The sequence below is a fragment of the Hoplias malabaricus genome, unplaced genomic scaffold, assembly GCF_029633855.1.
Source record: "Hoplias malabaricus isolate fHopMal1 unplaced genomic scaffold, fHopMal1.hap1 scaffold_125, whole genome shotgun sequence".
NCBI lineage: Eukaryota > Metazoa > Chordata > Actinopteri > Characiformes > Erythrinidae > Hoplias > Hoplias malabaricus.
The window spans coordinates 10,001-29,794 of NW_027100788.1; the positions used below are offsets into that span (position 1 = coordinate 10,001).

Consider the following 19,794-nt stretch of genomic DNA (forward strand, 5'->3'; position numbering starts at 1 on the left):
AGACCGTCGTGAGACAGGTTAGCTTTACCCTACTGATGTTGACCGTTGCTCCGATAGTAATCCAGCCCAGTACGAGAGGAACCGCAGGTTCGGATACATGGTACTCGCGCTTGGCTGTGCAGCCACTGGTGCAAGGCTATCATCCGAGGGCTTACGACTGAACGCCTCTAAGTCGGAATCCCGCCTAGAAGGAGCGATACATCCGCGCCCAGCATCGGTGAGCTTGGTCTTGGATAGCCGGGGTGGGAGGTGCTTTCCTCCCCACCGCCGGTGACGAGAGCCGCATGACACTGGAACCGGACCGGGGCTAATGAACGCCTCGGTCCACCTCCCTCGTCAAAGCAAATGTCTCTTGATCCGGGTGTGAAATGACTCGTAAACGACCTGATTCGGAGTGCGGGTGTCGTAAGTGGCAGAGCGGGTGCATATACCGCGATCCATTGAAAGTCATCCCGTCCACTCAAACATTTGTCGGGGGGAAGGCGAAAGCAAACCCCCGGCCCTCCGGAGCGGTCCAGGTCTGGTTCTCTGGGGCGCGGGCCCCGGAGACTCCGTACACCGGTTAGAGGGAGCCGGTGGCGGGCATAGGGGAGGTGGGTACTCCCCTGTGAAATCCTGGATGACGGTTTTAGGTCTCGTAGTGGGCGAAAATCGGACTTAGTGCAATTTCCGAAACTCTGGTTCTCTGGGGGCGCGGGCCCCGAGAGTCCGTACACCGGTTAGAGGGAGCCGGTGGCGGGCATAGGGAGGCAGGTCGCTCCCTTGAATGGTCCTGGATGTCTGGACTTAGTGCAATTTCTGAAACTCTGGTTCTCTGGGGGCGCGGGCCCCGAGAGTCCGTACACCGGTTAGAGGGAGCCGGTGGCGGGCATAGGGAGGCAGGTCGCTCCCTTGAATGGTCCTGGATGTCTGGACTTAGTGCAATTTCTGAAACTCTGGTTCTCTGGGGGCGCGGGCCCCGAGAGTCCGTACACCGGTTAGAGGGAGCCGGTGGCGGGCATAGGGAGGCAGGTCGCTCCCTTGAATGGTCCTGGATGTCTGGACTTAGTGCAATTTCTGAAACTCTGGTTCTCTGGGGGCGCGGGCCCCGAGAGTCCGTACACCGGTTAGAGGAAGCCGGTGGCGGGCATAGGGAGGCAGGTCGCTCCCTTGAATGGTCCTGGATGTCAGCAATTTCTTAAGAAGGGCGCCCTCTTGTGGTCCCATGGCCGAAGTACATGCTCCGAGCCCGGGTATGGCAGTGGGCGGAATGAGACTTAGAGGAATGTTGACGGAGCCATGAGGGGCCCCCCCTGGAGGTCCCATGGCCGAGAAAAGTGCTCCGAGCCCGGGGTGATAGAGAACCGTGAACGCCGCGGTTAAAGACCTCGGGTATGGCAGTGGGCGGAATGAGACTTAAAGGAATATTGACGGAGCCAAGAGGGGCCTCCCCTGGAGGTCCCATGGCCGAGAAAAGTGCCCCGAGCCCGGGGTGATAGAGAACCGTAAAGCGCGCGGGTTTGGGGCTCGGGTCTTCCAGTGGGCGGAGTGAGACTTAAAGGAATATTGACGGAGCCAAGAGGGGCCTCCCCTGGAGGTCCCATGGCCGAGAAAAGTGCCCCGAGCCCGGGGTGATAGAGAACCGTAAAGCGCGCGGGTTTGGGGCTCGGGTCTTCCAGTGGGCGGAGTGAGACTTAAAGGAATATTGACGGAGCCATGAAGGGCCCCCCCTGGAGGTCCCATGGCCGAGAAAAGTGCTCCGAGCCCGGGGTGATAGAGAACCGTAAAGCGCGCGGGTTTGGGGCTCGGGTCTTCCAGTGGGCGGAGTGAGACTTAAAGGAATATTGACGGAGCCATGAAGGGCCCCCCCTGGAGGTCCCATGGCCGAGAAAAGTGCTCCGAGCCCGGGGTGATAGAGAACCGTAAAGCGCGCGGGTTTGGGGCTCGGGTCTTCCAGTGGGCGGAGTGAGACTTAAAGGAATATTGACGGAGCCATGAAGGGCCCCCCCTGGAGGTCCCATGGCCGAGAAAAGTGCCCCGAGCCCGGGGAGATAGAGAACCGTAAAGCGCGCGGGTTTGGGGCTCGGGTCTTCCAGTGGGCGGAGTGAGACTTAAAGGAATATTGACGGAGCCATGAAGGGCCCCCCCTGGAGGTCCCATGGCCGAGAAAAGTGCTCCGAGCCCGGGGTGATAGAGAACCGTAAAGCGCGCGGGTTTGGGGCTCGGGTCTTCCAGTGGGCGGAATGAGACTTAAAGGAATATTGACGGAGCCAAGAGGGGCCTCCCCTGGAGGTCCCGTGGCCGAGAAAAGTGCCCCGAGCCCGGGGAGATAGAGAACCGTAAAGCGCGCGGGTTTGGGGCTCAGGTCTTCCAGTGGGCGGAGTGAGACTTAGAGAAATGATGACGGAGCTAAGAGGGGCCCCCCCTGGAGGTCCCATGGCCGAGAAAAGTGCTCCGAGCCCGGGGAGATAGAGAACCGTAAAGCGCGCGGGTTTGAGGCTCAGGTCTTCCAGTGGGCGCTCGTTCCAGCGGCGCGGGCTGAATGGTTTAGTCCGAGGAGGAGTGCTTAAGTGTGGGCCGGATAGGTTCGAGAGGTGCGCTGGGTTCCTGGAGGTCCAGCCCCGGAGGTTTGGAGCGGGCGATGGAGCTAGCGAGGCCGAGTCGGGTGAGCCTGGGCCGGGCATGGGCGTTGGCGGCGATGGGGGTCTTCTCCCCGGAGGTTTGGAGCGGGCGATGGAGCTAGCGAGGCCGAGTCGGGTGAGCCTGGGCCGGGCATGGGTGTTGGCAGCGACGGGGGTGTCTTCCCCGGAGGTAAGTACCGTGGGGGGCAAGCGTGAGATATTCCAGGCCGGGAAAAGTGAGCTAAATTCGGCAAAGCGTTGTTAAAAAGGGGGTTCGGTTGATTTTTTTGTTAAATCTAAACGAACAAAGGGTGCGAGGCGTGAAAATTGCATTCAGCCGTGATTTTTTGGCAAAGTGCTAACCCTAGTGGTCTCCCAGTGGGACGTTTTAAAGTAGGACTTAGAAAAATTTCTGACCCTCTTCGCCCTAGGTAGCAAGCCCAAAACGGAGCACCTCGGAGTGGTAAAAATTCAGAGGGCATGGGGGTTTCCAGTGCGGTGCCGTCAGGACATTAGGGTTCCTTTAGAAAAGACGAAAGTTTGGGTACACCGTATGTAACTATGACAAGCCCAAGGCTCTGGTTCGCCTGTGGGCATGAATATAGTGAGATTTCCGCGTTATCTCACTGGAGGTGACCCCGGAACGGTTCAAAACCTAAGTCGAGACTTCCATGGAACCCCGATGATGGGAGTTTGAAGCCCGAGGAGTGACGCCCTCTGGGCTAAGGTTGCTGGTAGGTTCGGCCCCCCTCTCTGGAGGTCTAAATGACTTCCATGGACCCCGGTGATGCGAATTTGATGCCCGAGGAGTGACTCACCTCTGGGCTAAGGGTGGTGGTATGCCCAGCCCCCCCTCTGGAGGTCTCGAATGACTTCCATGGACCCCGGTGAAGCGTATTTCATGCCCGATGAGGAGCACACCTCTGGGCTAAGGGTGGTGGTATGCTCAGCCCCCCCTCTGGAGGTCTAAACTGACTTCCATGGACCCCGGTGATGCGAATTTGATGCCCGAGGAGTGACTCACCTCTGGGCTAAGGGTGGTGGTATGCCCGGCCCCCCCTCTGGAGGTCTCGAATGACTTCCATGGACCCCGGTGAAGCGTATTTCATGCCCGATGAGGAGCACACCTCTGGGCTAAGGGTGGTGGTATGCTCAGCCCCCCCTCTGGAGGTCTAAACTGACTTCCATGGACCCCGGTGATGCGAATTTGATGCCCGAGGAGTGACTCACCTCTGGGCTAAGGGTGGTGGTATGCCCGGCCCCCCCTCTGGAGGTCTCGAATGACTTCCATGGACCCCGGTGAAGCGTATTTCATGCCCGATGAGGAGCACACCTCTGGGCTAAGGGTGGTGGTATGCTCAGCCCCCCCTCTGGAGGTCTAAACTGACTTCCATGGACCCCGGTGATGCGAATTTCATGCCCGAGGAGTGATGCCCTCTGGGCTAAGGGTGGTGGTAAGCCCGGCCCCCCCTCTCTGGAGGTCTAGATTGACTTCCATGGACCCCGGTTAAGCGTATTTCATGCCCGAGGAGTGACGCCCTCTGGGCTAAGGGTGGTGGTATGCCCGGCCCCCCCTCTGGAGGTCTCCAAAACCTAAGTCGAGACTTCCATGGACCCCGGTGTAGCGTATTTCATGCCCGAGGAGTGACGCCCTCTGGGCTTAGGGTGGTGGTAAGCCCGGCCCCACTCTCTGGAGGTCTAAACTGACTTCCATGGACCCCGGTTATCCGAATTTTATGCCCGAGGAGTGACGCCCTCTGGGCTTAGGGTGGTGGTAAGCCCGGCCCCACTCTCTGGAGGTCTAAACTGACTTCCATGGACCCCGGTTGTCCGAATTTCATGCCCGAGGAGTGATGAACCTCTGGGCTAAGGGTGGTGGTAAGTGCAGCCCCCCCTCTGGAGGTTTCCAAAACCTAAGTCGAGACTTCCATGGACCCCGGTGATGCGAATTTCAAGCCCGAGGAGTGGTGCCCTCTGGGCTAAGGGTGGTGGTAAGCCCAGCCCCCCCTCTCTGGAGGTCTAAAAGGACTTCCATGGACCCCGGTATAGCGTATTTCATGCCCGAGGAGTGACGCCCTCTGGGCTTAGGGTGGTGGTAAGTGCAGCCCCCCCTCTGGAGGTTTCCAAAACCTAAGTCGAGACTTCCATGGACCCCGGTGATGCGAATTTCAAGCCCGAGGAGTGGTGCCCTCTGGGCTAAGGGTGGTGGTAAGCCCGGCCCCCCCTCTCTGGAGGTCTAAACTGACTTCCATGGACCCCGGTGTAGCGTATTTCATGCCCGAGGAGTGACGCCCTCTGGGCTTAGGGTGGTGGTAAGCCCGGCCCCCCTCTCTGGAGGTCAAAATTGACTTCCATGGACCCCGGTTATCCGAATTTCATGCCCGAGGAGTGATGAACCTCTGGGCTAAGGGTGGTGGTAAGTGCAGCCCCCCCTCTGGAGGTTTCCAAAACCTAAGTCGAGACTTCCATGGACCCCGGTGATGCGAATTTCAAGCCCGAGGAGTGGTGCCCTCTGGGCTAAGGGTGGTGGTAAGCCCGGCCCCCCCTCTCTGGAGGTCTAAAAGGACTTCCATGGACCCCGGTATAGCGTATTTCATGCCCGAGGAGTGACGCCCTCTGGGCTTAGGGTGGTGGTAAGTGCAGCCCCCCCTCTGGAGGTTTCCAAAACCTAAGTCGAGACTTCCATGGACCCCGGTGATGCGAATTTCAAGCCCGAGGAGTGGTGCCCTCTGGGCTAAGGGTGGTGGTAAGCCCGGCCCCCCCTCTCTGGAGGTCTAAACTGACTTCCATGGACCCCGGTGTAGCGTATTTCATGCCCGAGGAGTGACGCCCTCTGGGCTTAGGGTGGTGGTAAGCCAGGCCCCCCCTCTCTGGAGGTCAAAATTGACTTCCATGGACCCCGGTTATCCGAATTTTATGCCCGAGGAGTGACGCCCTCTGGGCTAAGGGTGGTGGTAAGTCCGGCCCCCACCCTCTGGATGCGTTCAAAACCTAAGTCGAGACTTCCATGGACCCCGGTGATGCGAAGTGACATGCCCGAAGAGTGGTGCCTTCTGGGCTAAGGTTGTGATAAGCCCGGTCTCTCCTCTGGAGGTCTGTGGTTTTAAAGTGAATATTTTCTAAGTCCCTCACCTGAGATTTTAAGAGAATCAGGACCCTCCTCAAGCCTCGTAGCGAGTCCGAGGGAGGTTCATCGTTGTCGGCTATGCGAAAGGGGTTCAGACGCCTCTAATCCTGTGGGCATATGGTTTCTCAGCCTGGTGCCGTCGGGATATTAGGGAGGCATTAAATCAGACGTAAGTTTGGGTAACAGCGATGCGAAACGCTATGCCCAAAGGAGTGGCTTCCCGATGGGCTTGAAATAATGGGAATGTCCGCTCTGCTTCCCTGGATGTGTTCAAAACCTAAGTCGAGACATCCGTAGACCCCGTTGATGCGAATTCCATGCCCGAGGAGTGACGCCCTCTGGGCTTAAGGGTGGTGGTAAGACCGGCCCCACTCTCTGGAGGTCTAAACTGACTTCCATGGACCCCGGTGATGCGAATTTCATGCCCGAGGAGTGGTGCCCTCTGGGCTAAGAGTGGTGGTAAGACCGGCCCCACTCTCTGGATGTCTAAAATGACTTCCATGGACCCCGGTGATTCGAATTTCAAGCCCGAGGAGGTGCACACCTCCGGGCTAAGGGGATGGTTTGGGTGGCCTCCCCTCTGGATGTGTTCAAAACCTAAGTTGAGACATCCATGGACCCCGGTTATCCGAATTTCATGCCCGAGGAGTGACGCCCTCTGGGCTAAGAGTGGTGGTAAGACCGGCCCCACTCTCTGGAGGTCTAAAATGACTTCCATGGACCCCGGTGATGCGAATACACAAGCCCGAGGAGTGGCACACCTCTGGGCTAAGGGGATGGTTTGGGTTGCCTCCCCTCTGGAGGTCTAAAATGACTTCCATGGACCCCGTTGATGCGAATACACAAGCCCGAGGACTGGCACACCTCTGGGCTAAGGGGATGGTTTGGGTTGCCTCCCCTCTGGAGGTCAAAAATGACTTCCATGGACCCCGTTGATGCGAATACACAAGCCCGAGGACTGGCACACCTCTGGGCTAAGGGGATGGTTTGGGTTGCCTCCCCTCTGGAGGTCAAAAATGACTTCCATGGACCCCGTTGATGCGAATACACAAGCCCGAGGACTGGCACACCTCTGGGCTAAGGGGATGGTTTGGGTTGCCTCCCCTCTGGAGGTCAAAAATGACTTCCATGGACCCCGTTGATGCGAATACACAAGCCCGAGGACTGGCACACCTCTGGGCTAAGGGGATGGTTTGGGTTGCCTCCCCTCTGGAGGTCAAAAATGACTTCCATGGACCCCGTTGATGCGAATACACAAGCCCGAGGACTGGCACACCTCTGGGCTAAGGGGATGGTTTGGGTTGCCTCCCCTCTGGAGGTCTAAAATGACTTCCATGGACCCCGGTGATGCGTATTTAAAGCCCGAGGACTGGCACACCTCTGGGCTAAGGGGATGGTTTGGGTTGCCTCCCCTCTGGAGGTCTAAAAATGACTTCCATAGACCCCGGCGAAGCGAATTTAAAGCCCGAGGACTGGCACCCCTCTGGGCTAAGGGGATGGTTAGGGTGGCCTCCCCTCTGGATGTCTAAAATGACTTCCATGGACCCCGGTGATGCGAATACACAAGCCCGAGGAGTGGCACACCTCTGGGCTAAGGGGATGGTTTGGGTTGCCTCCCCTCTGGAGGTCTAAAAATGACTTCCATAGACCCCGGCGAAGCGAATTTAAAGCCCGAGGACTGGCACCCCTCTGGGCTAAGGGTGGTGGTTAATCCGGCCCCCCCTTCTGGATGTGTTCAAAACCTAAGTCGAGACATCCATGGACCCCGGTGATGCGAAGTGACATGCCCGAGGAGTGGCGCCCTCTGGGCTAAGGTTGTGATAAGCCCGGTCTCTCCTCTGGAGGTCTGTGGTTTTAAAGTGAAAATTTTCTAAGTCCCTCACCTGAGATTTTAAGAAAATCAGGACCCTCCTCAAGCCTCGTAGCGAGTCCGAGGGAGGTTCATCGTTGTCAGCTATGCGAACGAGGTTCCAATGCCTCAAATCCTGTGGGCATATGGTTTCTCAGCCTGGTGCCGTCGGGATATTAGGGAGGCATTAAATCAGACGTAAGTTTGGGTAACAGCGATGCGAAACGCTATGCCCAAAAGAGTGGCTTCCCGATGGGCTTGAAATAATGGGAATGTCCGCTCTGCTTCCCTGGATGTGTTCAAAACCTAAGTCGAGACATCCGTAGACCCCGTTGATGCGAATACCGAAGCCCGAGGACTGGCACACCTCTGGGCTAGGGTGGGGATAAGATATGCCCCCACCCTCTGGAGGTTTTCAAAACCTAAGTCGAGACCTCCATAGACCCCGGTGATGCGAATACCGAAGCCCGAGGACTGGCACCCCTCTGGGCTAGGGTGGGGATAAGATATGCCCCCACCCTCTGGAGGTTTTCAAAACCTAAGTCGAGACCTCCATAGACCCCGGTGATGCGAATACCGAAGCCCGAGGACTGGCACCCCTCTGGGCTAGGGTGGTGGTTAATCCGGCCCCCCCTCTGGAGGTTTTCAAAACCTAAGTTGAGACCTCCGTAGACCCCGGTGATGCGAATACCGAAGCCCGAGGACTGGCACCCCTCTGGGCTAGGGTGGTGGTTAATCCGGCCCCCCCTCTGGAGGTTTTCAAAACCTAAGTTGAGACCTCCGTAGACCCCGGTGATGCGAATACCGAAGCCCGAGGACTGGCACACCTCTGGGCTAGGGTGGTGGTTAATCCGGCCCCCCCTCTGGAGGTTTTCAAAACCTAAGTTGAGACCTCCGTAGACCCCGGTGATGCGAATACCGAAGCCCGAGGACTGGCACACCTCTGGGCTAAGGGGTTGGTATGCTCGGCCTCCCCTCTGGAAGTCTAAAAATAATTAGAAATATTTCTAAGTTCGACAACGAGCACTGGCAGAACTGGACCAAAGACTTCCATACACCCCGGTGATGCGAAGTTTCAAGCCCGAGGAGTGGCACACCTCTGGGCTAAGGGGATGGTTTGGGTTGCCTCCCCTCTGGAGGTCTAAAAATGACTTCCATGGACCCCGTTGATGCGAATACACAAGCCCGAGGACTGGCACACCTCTGGGCTAAGGGGATGGTTTGGGTTGCCTCCCCTCTGGAGGTCTAAAAATGACTTCCATGGACCCCGTTGATGCGAATACACAAGCCCGAGGAGTGGCACACCTCTGGGCTAAGGGGATGGTTTGGGTTGCCTCCCCTCTGGATGTCTAAAATGACTTCCATGGACCCCGTTGATGCGAATACACAAGCCCGAGGACTGGGACACCCTCTGGGCTTAAGGTGGAGGTAAGCCCGGCCTCCCCTCTTTATTAAAAAAAAACTCTAAGTCCCAACGGCAAATGCCAGAGCTTTAAGCCGAAACTCAAGAGAGTTCGATCGGTATAACTGACTTGACTATCTGCCCTTAGCCCCCGATGGTTCATTCTATATATGCCCGGAGAAGTGGCTGGTTTCCGGGGCCAAAAAAGCCAAATGGTCTCCTATATTCATGCGACGGGTGCCTAAAGGTAAGTTTACCGCCCCCAGTGAACTGCCTAAGGTCCATAGGCCTCCGACCACTGCTCCCTTAGCGGGGCGGTGGAACGGGCCGCCCGCCGACAAAGTTAACTGTTAAACCCATTTAATTTCAATGACCTTTAGTTCCAACTCCCTCCCTGGGGGGGATTGGTTCTATATATGCCCGGAGAAGTGGCTGGTTTCCGGGGCCAAAAAAGCCAAATGGTCTCCTATATTCATGCGACGGGTGCCTAAAGGTAAGTTTACCCACCCCGGTGAACTGCCTAAGGTCCATAGGCCTCCGACCACTGCTCCCTTAGCGGGGCGGTGGAACGGGCCGCCCGCCGACAAAGTTAACTGTTAAACCCATTTAATTTCAATGACCTTTAGTTCCAACTCCCTCCCTGGGGGGGATTGGTTCTATATATGCCCGGAGAAGTGGCTGGTTTCCGGGGCCAAAAAAGCCAAATGGTCTCCTATATTCATGCGACGGGTGCCTAAAGGTAAGTTTACCCACCCCGGTGAACTGCCTAAGGTCCATAGGCCTCCGACCACTGCTCCCTTAGCGGGGCGGTGGAACGGGCCGCCCGCCGACAAAGTTAACTGTTAAACCCATTTAATTTCAATGACCTTTAGTTCCAACTCCCTCCCTGGGGGGGATTGGTTCTATATATGCCCGGAGAAGTGGCTGGTTTCCGGGGCCAAAAAAGCCAAATGGTCTCCTATATTCATGCGACGGGTGCCTAAAGGTAAGTTTACCCACCCCGGTGAACTGCCTAAGGTCCATAGGCCTCCGACCACTGCTCCCTTAGCGGGGCGGTGGAACGGGCCGCCCGCCGACTAAGTTAACCCATAACCACTGATCGTTTAAGTCTTAAGGCCGGTCGGACCTCGTAAAAAGTCTCCCTCTGGGAGGATCACCCAATCTCCACCCCCCCTCCATCTCCAAACCGAAGCAAGTACCACACGGGAACACTCTGTTTGGGGATTCAGAAATAAATGTATTTATTTCGCAGTAAAACATATCAAAGCCACGGGGGTGCAGAAACACGGAGTGAATCCCGGCTGGGTTGCGCTTTGAAGAGGGTCCGGTTCAGGCCGTTTCGAGGGCGGAAAGACGGTTCTCACGAGCCCGCATCACATCGGCCGCAGAGAGGCCGGCTCGGTAGAAGGCCCGGGCAGTGATGTTGGAGTGGCACATGCTTGTCGTCACTCGATCTCTATCTTCGGCCGGCAGAGTCGAAACCTGAAACAGAGGTGCGAGGTGTCAGAAGTAGGAAGGCCGGGGTTAAGAGCCCACATAAGTCGGATTAAGTTCAACACTCACTTGGTTCGAAACAGCCGTGCGGATCAGGTTGAAGGCCACCGCGCCTCCGAGGCCCGCATCCGTCCACGCGATCCGAAGCAGTGAGTTTGGCTTGCGCAGCTGGTTCCCCCTGTCCAAGAACACGAACCCGTCCCGGGCCCCGTGTAAGTCGCTGAGTGCGGTCAACCAGGCCAGCTCTGTGGCAGACAACCCGATCGGAGCGTCCCCGAACGAGGCGTTGGTCTTGTGTTCACGAACATAAACCACGAAGCCGGTGCCATCCGTGGTGCTGGCTTGCCTCAACTCTCCAACCGTCAGGTTGAGAAACACAACCGACCGGTGACCGGTTAAGACAGACAAAAGGCCGAGCAGGTACCCCTGGAGCATCCGTAGCGTCGACCGGCGGGCGGTGTCCCCCGTCCGGGCCGCGTCTATGAGCTCTGGGATTCGGGTCTTAGCGTGGCTTAGGAAGACCCTGAAATCCGAAGGTTGCGGCAAGCGACTCAGCTTCGCTCTCTTCACGCGCTGGCGATGGCCCAGAATCGTGCGTGCGATGTCCCGATGAGCCTTGGCGAAGGTCAGCTTCAGCCTCTGGAGCTCTTCGGGGCTGACCCCGGCGGTCTCTGGGTCGAAGGCAGCGACGTGGGAGACGAACGCCTTGGCGCTGTGCAGGTAACACTTAACGGTTGTCGAAGCGTAACCCAGTTTCTGAAGGCTCTGTACCCAAGTGGGAACGTTCGTGTGATGGACGAAAGACAGGTCTGTGAATTGGCAGCCGGGCGGGGCGCAGTGAAGCAGGAACCGAATAACGTGGCCCCGTCGCTGGCGAGAGTTCTCGATGTCCTTCGGTGACGCGTCGACCCGCAGGTAGAACTTCTGAAAGTCGTCTACCGAACGGCTGACGTAGGTGTCCCGAAACCGATGCGGGATCACGAGCTGCCTCCCCCGGGAGGTTCGCCGTGCCCGCTCGGTCTCTGAATCCGTGTCCGAGGTGGATTCGGCAGGGGAAGACTCGCTCGGTTGGTAGTCGCTGTCGACCGGCTCCGGCGTGGCTTGGCCCGTAGTGGCTTGGCCCGGGGAGGCTTGGTCCGGCGAGGCTGGGTCCGGCGAAGCTGGGTCCGGCGTGTTGGGTCCCGGCGTGCTTGGGCCCGGCGTGCTTGGGCCCGGCATGGCTGGGTCCGGCATGCTGGGGCCCGGCGTGCTGGGGCCCGGCGAGGCTGGATTCGGGGAACAGGATACCGAGGGCGGTGGAGGGTTCCGCGGCTTAGACTGTTGATAGCGACGCAGAAGGTGGATGGTGCGAAGGCGTCGAGCGGCAGAGAGAGCGATCCGAAGGGCGAGGCCTTTGAGGGAATGCGCCGAGCCCAGGTGATCCGCCGGCGAAGAGAGAGACGGCAGGCCGCAGAGAGGGCAGTCGAGCTGGGACGAATTCTCCCCACTTTGGTCCAGTCCCCGGAGAAAGTCAATGTCGGCAGATCCAAGGCGGTGGAAGGTGGTATAATGGGAAGTCAGATCCGTAATGGCTTGCTCGCAGAGCGGGCAAGCATCAGGCGTGGTTGGCTCCGGCGTGCTTGGGTCCGGTGAGCTTGGGTACAGCATGGTTGGGTCCGGCGTGCTTGGGTCCGGCGTGCTTGGGTCCGGCGTGTTCGGGTCCGGCGTGTTCGGGTCCGGCGTGTTCGGTCCCGGCGTGCTCGGTCCCGGCGTGCTCGGTCCCGGCGTGTTCGGTCCCGGCGCGCTCGGTCCCGGCGTGCTTGGTCCCGGCGGCGAGGCTGGATTCGGGGAACGGGATCCCGAGGGCGGTGGAGGGTTCCGCGGCTTAGACTGTTGATAGCGACGCAGAAGGTGGAGGGTGCGAAGGCGTCGAGCGGCAGAGAGAGCGATCCGAAGGGCGAGGCCTTTGAGGGAATGCGCCGAGCCCAGGTGATCTGCCGGCGAAGAGAGAGACGGCAGGCCGCAGAGAGGGCAGTCGAGCTGTGATGAATTCTCCCCGCTTCGGTCCAGTTCTCGGAGGAAGGCTGCGTCGTCCGGTCCGAGTCTGTGGAAGATGGTAAAGTGGAAAGTCAGATCCGTAGCAATGGCTTGTTCGCAAAGCGGGCAGCTATCCATGGTGAGAGACTGACGGCTCCGAGTGAAGGCGACCCCTTATATAGCCCCCGGTTCGTGCATAATTAGGGGTTATGGGCGTTGATCGCTCCCGTTCGCGTTCGACGTTCGCCCATCTTGGGTGTATGAACCAATGAGAACCAAGACCGATAGCGTATTACTGCCAAAATTAGTCCCGGTTTCCGAGCCAGGTGCCGGGCAGAGCGATGGGGAGTGGTCCCCAAGGTCCGTGGGGCCTACCACTGTCATAAATCCGAGTGGCTTCCACTCGGTCCGCCTCGACCGGGTACCTTTAAGGTCAAGTCCCAACCCCGGATCTCGTATCACGGTGGTATTGGGACTGCCTGTGGGTCTATAGGCCACCGACCATCTGCCCACTTGTGGGGCGGGTGGAACGGGCCGCCCCGTCGATTGTTATAAGCCCGTTGTGTCCACCCCGATGATTCGTTCGATGTATGCCTGGGAAGGTAAAACATTCCTGGGCATGGGGGGTCGAGCGTATGAGGGGTTTCCCCCGTCCCGAAAGAGAGAGTTTTCCGACCGATGATTCGTTCGATATGCCTGCCCGGGGAGGGTCAACTTCCCTGGGCACCGGGGGGTCGAACGTATGAGGATTGTCCCCCTTTTTAAACCCATAAATTTGCCCGTGCGCGAGTCGACGGGGCCGCGTAACCCCCCGAGGCGTTGGCCGGCGGTCATCCGCCGGTCCGTGGGATCTCCCGACCTTTCCCCTCCTTTGAGCGGGACGTGGGAGCGCACCACCGGGCCCCCGGCTGGAAACGGCCGGAGGCAAAGAGCGCATTAGAGGTGACACGGATCGGTCTTCCACAGACCGCGGCTGGAAGTTCGCAGGGTCGGCCTACGGGATCCGACCCTTCGTCTTCTTAAACGCAGACTTCCGTAGGCTCCGGGGGGCGAAACCGTAAACCTTTGCCGACCTCCTCGCACTGCGAGGGGGCCAGGATTTGCGGCTTGTCCGCGTATCGGTCCTACCAAGGACCGCGGCTGGAAGTTCGGTGGTGAGCCCTCGACCTTACGAGATTGAGGGCAAAACCCTTCGTCTTCTGAACATCAGACGGCTCCGGTGGTGGCGTACCGTAAAAACCTATGCCGACTTCCTCGCGCTTTGAGGGGGCCAGGATTCTCTTCCATTCTCTTCCCTTAACGGCTGTCCTTCACGGCCGTTCGAGCTCGGTATACGCGGAGCACCAGGGGCAGGCTTCTAAGCCTAAATACAGTGCTTAGAGCGATCCTCCCCACCTTGTGCTCCCAGCCTCCATGGCTCGTGGATGCCCGTAAGAGGCATGTCCGCTTGTCCAGAACGGTTCCGAGGGGGACTTAGTCGGCCGGTCGATCCAACAGTAGGTCCGTTCAACGTCCGCGTCGGTGGTGCCTTAGGGTCGGGATCCGTTTGAGGGAAGGACCCGGCCCCTAGCCTGCACCGTCCGGGCGAGAATCATACGTTTTCCAAGTTGCCAAGTCGATTGCAGACCCCCACAGCGGGGTCGCGTTCGATCCTCTTCGCTGGTGTCCCCTGAGATCACTCTCACGGGCTCCATGCGCCCCCTCTCTTTCCCCGTCCGGGGTTTGAGATCCAAGGGGGGTCGGTCTGGTTGATCCTGCCAGTATTATATGCTTGTCTCAAAGATTAAGCCATGCAAGTCTAAGTACACACGGGTTTTGGTACAGTGAAACTGCGAATGGCTCATTAAATCAGTTATGGTTCCTTTGATCGCTCCACACGTTACTTGGTATAACTGTGGTAATTCCAGAGCTAATACATGCAAACGAAGCGTTGGAAGGGTTCTGGGGGTCGGCGTGAAATGCTCTCCCGGCCCCTGTCCCCCGGATACGTGCATTTATCAGAACCGAAAAACCCTCCCGGCTCCGGTCGGGTCGCTTTGGTGACTCTAGATAACCTCTGGCCGATCGTTAAGCCCTCCGGGGCGGCGACGTATCATTCGAGTGTCTGCCCTATCAACTTTCGACGGTAGGCTACGTGCCTACCGTGGTGACCACGGGTAACGGGGAATCTGGGTTCGATTCCGGAGAGGGAGCCTGAGAAACGGCTACCACTTCCAAGGAAGGCAGCAGGCGCGCAAATTACCCATTCCCGACACGGGGAGGTAGTGACGAAAAATATCGATGCGGGTCCTATGATCCTGTGGAGCGTAATCGAAATGAACTCAATCTATGTCCGTGAGTGATGACCCATTGGAGGGCAAGTCTGGTGCCAGCAGCCGCGGTAATTCCAGCTCCAATAGCGTATGCTAAAGTTGCTGCAGTTAAAAAGCTCGTAGTTGGATGTGGGGACAGGTCTCGGATCCCCTGTACTGTCCGGGATGGCGTGGGGAGCTCCTTCGGGGGTGACCCCCTGTCTCTGGGTGGATGTTGGGACCTGGTCCCTACCCGCCGGTGTCCTCTGCTCGCCGGCCGCGGAGAAGCCCTTAGCTGGGTACTTCACTGCGGTGCACGGTGGGTTGGAGGGTCCGGAGCGTTTACTTTGAATAAAGCAGAGTGCTCAAAGCAGGCCGACACGTGCCATGTCTGACTGAGCTAGGAATAATGGAATAGGGCCCTTCCGCGGGGCTTCGGGGTCTCTCCTTCGGGACGGCTGGTCGTTCCGGAGTGGGGCTCCGGGGCTTCCACGGTCCTATTTCGTGGGTTTTAAGGACCGAGGGCAATGATTAAGAGGGACGGCCGGGGGCATCCGTACCACACCGATAGAGGTGAAATTCGTTGACCGGTGTGGGACGAACGAAAGCGAAAGCATTTGCCAAGAATGTTTTCATTAATCAAGAACGAAAGTCGGGGGAGCGAAGACGATCAGATACCGTCGTAGTTCCGACCGTAAACTATGCCGACCCGCGATCCGGCGGCGTGAGGCTAGCGACCATGACCCGCCGGGCAGCGTGAGGGAAACCACGAGTCTTTGGGCTCTGGGGGGAGTACGGTTGCAAAGCTGAAACTTAAAGGAATTGACGGAAGGGCACCACCAGGAGTGGAGCTTGCGGCTTAATTTGACTCAACACGGGGAATCTCACCCGGCCCGGACACGGTAAGGATTGACAGATTGATGGCTCTTTCTTGATTCTGTGGGTGGTGGTGCATGGCCGTTGGGAGTTCGTGGAGCGATTCGTCTGGTTAACTCCGATAACGGACGAGACCCTGTGCCTTAAAAAGTTACACGGCCCTCCCTTGGGTCCCTGTGGGGGCTTGCGGCCCGAGGGGTTCGTCGGTCGGTGGCCGAACTTCTTAGAGCGATCCGGGGCAAGGCAAAGCCGTATGAGATTCGGGGCCATAACAGGTCTGTGATGCCCTTAGACGCCCGGGGCCGCACGTGAGTTACACTGGCTGGTTCAGCATGTGCATCCATCCTATGCCGAAAGGCCTGGGCAATCCTATGAACGCCTTCCCCGCTGGGGATAGGGGATTGTAACTTTTCCCCTTGAACGAGGAATTCCAAGTAGTCGCGGGTCACCAGCCCGCGTCGATTAAGTCCCTGCCCTTTGTACACACCGCCCGTCGCTACTACCGATTGGATGGCCTGGTGAGGTCCTCGGACCATCTCCGAGGTGCCCCTTTACCGGGGGGTTGCCTCGTTGAGGTGGGAAGTCGATCGAACCTGGGCATCTAGAGGGAGTAAAAGTCGTAACAAGGTTTCCGTAGGGGAACCTGCGGAAGGATCATTAACGGTGACCTGGCCACGGCCGGTTGTCGAGTCGGACTCGAGAGGCCAAACCTCCCCCGGCGGGTACCTTCAAGGTATGGACCGCAGAAGCCTCGTACCTTTCGTCGTCGGCCGACGTGAGTCTCTCCCCCTCCGGGTGGGTGGACGTAGCGAGCCGGCTTCGGAACTCGGGGTTATGCGAGGACCGCCTTAGGTGCATAGGTACCCCGGTCCGCCCCCCTCGTTCGCGGGGGGGAGAGTGGCGCCGGAGCCGCCCGCCGGGTCGTTAAACCAACCATTGATCGTTGAAGGCTTGATTGTGCGTGCGCGAGTCAAAGGGGCTTACTCACCCCCAGGGCGTTGGCCGGTGCTCGCCGGCCTCGGTGGGATCTCCCTGAACCCATCCCCCCGGCACAGGGGGTGGTGGTGGACGGGAGCGTACCGCCGGGCGAAACTCTTTCCCCTCACGGGGTTGGAGCGGAGCTTAAGAGCGCATGCAAATACCCCGATGTTGGCTTCGCAGAGACGGACCGTATAATAGTCTAAGGCCGGTGCGCGAGTTGAAGGGGCCTCACGAACCCCGGATGCGTTTAAACACCCGAAGGAGACGGCCGGTGCCCGCCGGTCCTGACTAGGTGGGATCTACCCAGCGCCTTCCCCTAAGCGGGGGACTTGGGAGCGTACCACCGGGCCTCGCTCATACCCTCCGGGGTGGAGAGCTTGGCTTTGAGCGCACGCCTGAATGCCTTAGACCGGGACCCGTAACGCAGCGAACCAAACCCTGGGCCTCGCCGGGAACGGTGGGGCCTAGACCCGGTCTCCTAAACCACGTAAGTCTCGGGCACCTACTCGGGCGATCGTCCCCCGGGCCGTAACTCCTCGGTCCGGTGGTGACGCCCAGGTTCAATGACCTTCCCCCCTCCACGGGGGGGAAGGCACCCGGCTTGAAATATTGTCAAACGTTGTCTCGTGTTCGAATGGCTTCCTTCGCCCGGCCTGTAACGGGCCGGGCACAAACCTCATACAACTCTTAGCGGTGGATCACTTGGCTCGTGCATCGATGAAGAACGCGGTAACCTGCGTTAAATAATGTGAATTGCAGAACACAGATCATCGATATTTCGAACGCACATGGCGGCCGCGGGGGTCCATCCCGCGGCCACGCCTGTCTGAGGGTCGGTTTACCCATCGATCGGTCTTCCTAGACCGCGGCTGGGAGTTCGCAGGGCCTCCACCTCGGACGGCCCTTCGTCTCCCTAAACCCAGACTCGGGCCTTAAACCCGACGTGTGGCGAGAGCTCCGGACGTAGGGAGAGCCATTAGGTCCGGGTCCAATCCGTCATAGTCTCTCCCCGCTGGGCTCTCCGCCGCCGTCGGAGAGTGGGTACCGTAATACGGCGAGCGGCCGGGGGGTTCGCGCCCCCCGCGCCCCGCAAAACAGTCTCGTAGTGCGACCTCAGATCAGACGAGACAACCCGCTGAACTTAAGCATATCAGTAAGCGGAGGAAAAGAAACTAACAAGGATTCCCCTAGTAGCGGCGAGCGAAGAGGGAAGAGCCCAGCGCTGAATCCCACTTTCCCCTGACCGGGGTGGGCCGGGAAATGTAGCGTACGGAAGTCCGTTTGGTCTCGGTGCGGACGCGGGACCAAGTTTTGCAAGGAAGTGTCTTCCGCAGATGGTGAAGGCCCGGTATTGTCCCGCATCCCGCCGGGTAGATCGGGCTTCCCGGAGTCGAGTTGCTTGTGAATGCAGCTCAAAGTGGGTGGTAAACTCCATCTAAGGCTAAATACCGGCACGAGACCGATAGCGAACAAAGTACCGTGAGGGAAAGTTGAAAGCAGTACTTTGAAGAGAGAGTTCAAGAGAGCGTGAAACCGTTGAGAGGTAAACGGTCGGGGGACCGAGAAGACCCCCCCGGGGGATTCAGCCGGGCGGACGGCCCGCGCTCGTGTGGTTCCGTGGCTCGGAGGCGAGTTCATCCGGGCGAGAGTGGGGGCGACCCCACTCCCTGCTCGGCCCTGAGCTTCGCCTCTCGACTTCGGGCCTCTCGGGCGTACGAAGGCTCGGCCCGTCAGGTGTACTTCCCCCCGCGTGGTGGGTGAGTCGCGACCGGCTCCGGTTAGGCTTGGAAGGGCCCGAGGGTGAAGGTAGGTCCGTCCGGAGAAGGGAGCCCCACGTGGCCCCCGGACACGGGCGTTCCGCTACAGCCCCTCGCTCCGACTTCGCCGATAACGCCGGGGCCGCGGAGTAATGTCCTTTCCGCGTTTTCCCCTCCTTCGGGATGGGGATGGGGCCCCCCCCTGATCGTTCGGACGAAAGCGGGCCGGTTGGGCTGTCCTCAGCCCCGGGCTAGGCCCGCTACGGCAATACGGGGGGTGATCCAGGCCCACAGCCAAAACGCCTAAGGTCAGCGGCTAAGTTCGGACCCCGACCGACCCGTCTTGAAACACGGACCAAGGAGTCTAACGCGTATGCGAGTCAAAGGGGCTTGAACCCCGGAGGCGCAACGAAGGTGAAGGCCGGCGCGCGTCGGCTGAGGTGGGATCTGATGCACCCCGTCAATGTTTGGGTTGACAGCGCACCACCGGCCTGCTCTCCACCGAGTGGAGAGTGGAGCAAGAGCATACGCGGTGGTACCCGAAAGATGGTGATCTATGCCTGGGCAGGGCGAAGCCAGGGGAAACCCTGCGTGGAGGCCCGTAGCGGTCCTGACGTTCAATTCGGTCGTCCGACCTGGGTATAGGGGCGAAAGACTTAACGAACCATCTAGTAGCTGGTTCCCTCCGAAGTTTCCCTCAGGATAGCTGGCACCAGACTCAGTTTTATCCGGTAAAGCAATGATCATAGGCTGCGGGGCCGAAATGGCCTCGTCCTACCCTCAAACTTTAAATGGGTAAGAGGCCCGGCTCGCAGGCTTGGAGCCGGGCATCGAATGATGGTGCCAAGTGGGCCACTTTTGGTAAGCAGAACTGGTGCTGCGGGATGAACCGAACGCGCGGGTTAAGGCGCCCGACGCGACGCTCATCAGACCCCAGGAAAGGTGTCGGTTGATATAGACAGCGGGGCGGTGGCCATGAAAGTCGGAATCCGCTAAGGAGTGTGTAACAACTCACCTGCCGAATCAACTGGCCCTGAAAATGGATGGCGCTGGAGCGTCGGGCCCATACCCGGCCGTCGCAGGTGTCACAATCCCTGATTTGAAACACGGACCGTATGCCGCGACGAGTAGGAGGGCCGCCGCGGTGGCGCTGAAGCCTCTGGCGTGAGCCTGGGTCGAGCCGCCGCGGGTGCAGATCTTGGTGGTAGTAGCAAATATTCAGATGGGATCTTTGAAGGCCGAAGTGGAGAAGGGTTCCACGCCGACAGCGCTTGGCCGTGGGTTAGTCGGTCCTAAGGGATAGGCGAACGCCGTTCGGAAACGCTGGGGCGATGGTCTCGTCTGCCCCCCGCTGACCGAAAGGGGATCGGGCCAATATCCCCGAACCTGGGATTGGGGAGA

General features: G+C 59.0%; 1 non-coding gene and 1 pseudogene across 1 annotated transcript; both read left to right on the top strand.

Moving 5' to 3' along the window:
* The window catches only part of LOC136680202 (28S ribosomal RNA), a 4,392-nt pseudogene extending 3,920 nt beyond the window's left edge, over nt 1-472 (top strand).
* Nucleotides 473-17,318: 16,846 nt separating this feature from the next.
* LOC136680205 (5.8S ribosomal RNA) lies at nt 17,319-17,472 on the top strand. Its single transcript, XR_010796873.1, has one exon. It is a non-coding gene; the product is annotated as a 5.8S ribosomal RNA (ribosomal RNA).
* Nucleotides 17,473-19,794: the final 2,322 nt, after the last annotated feature.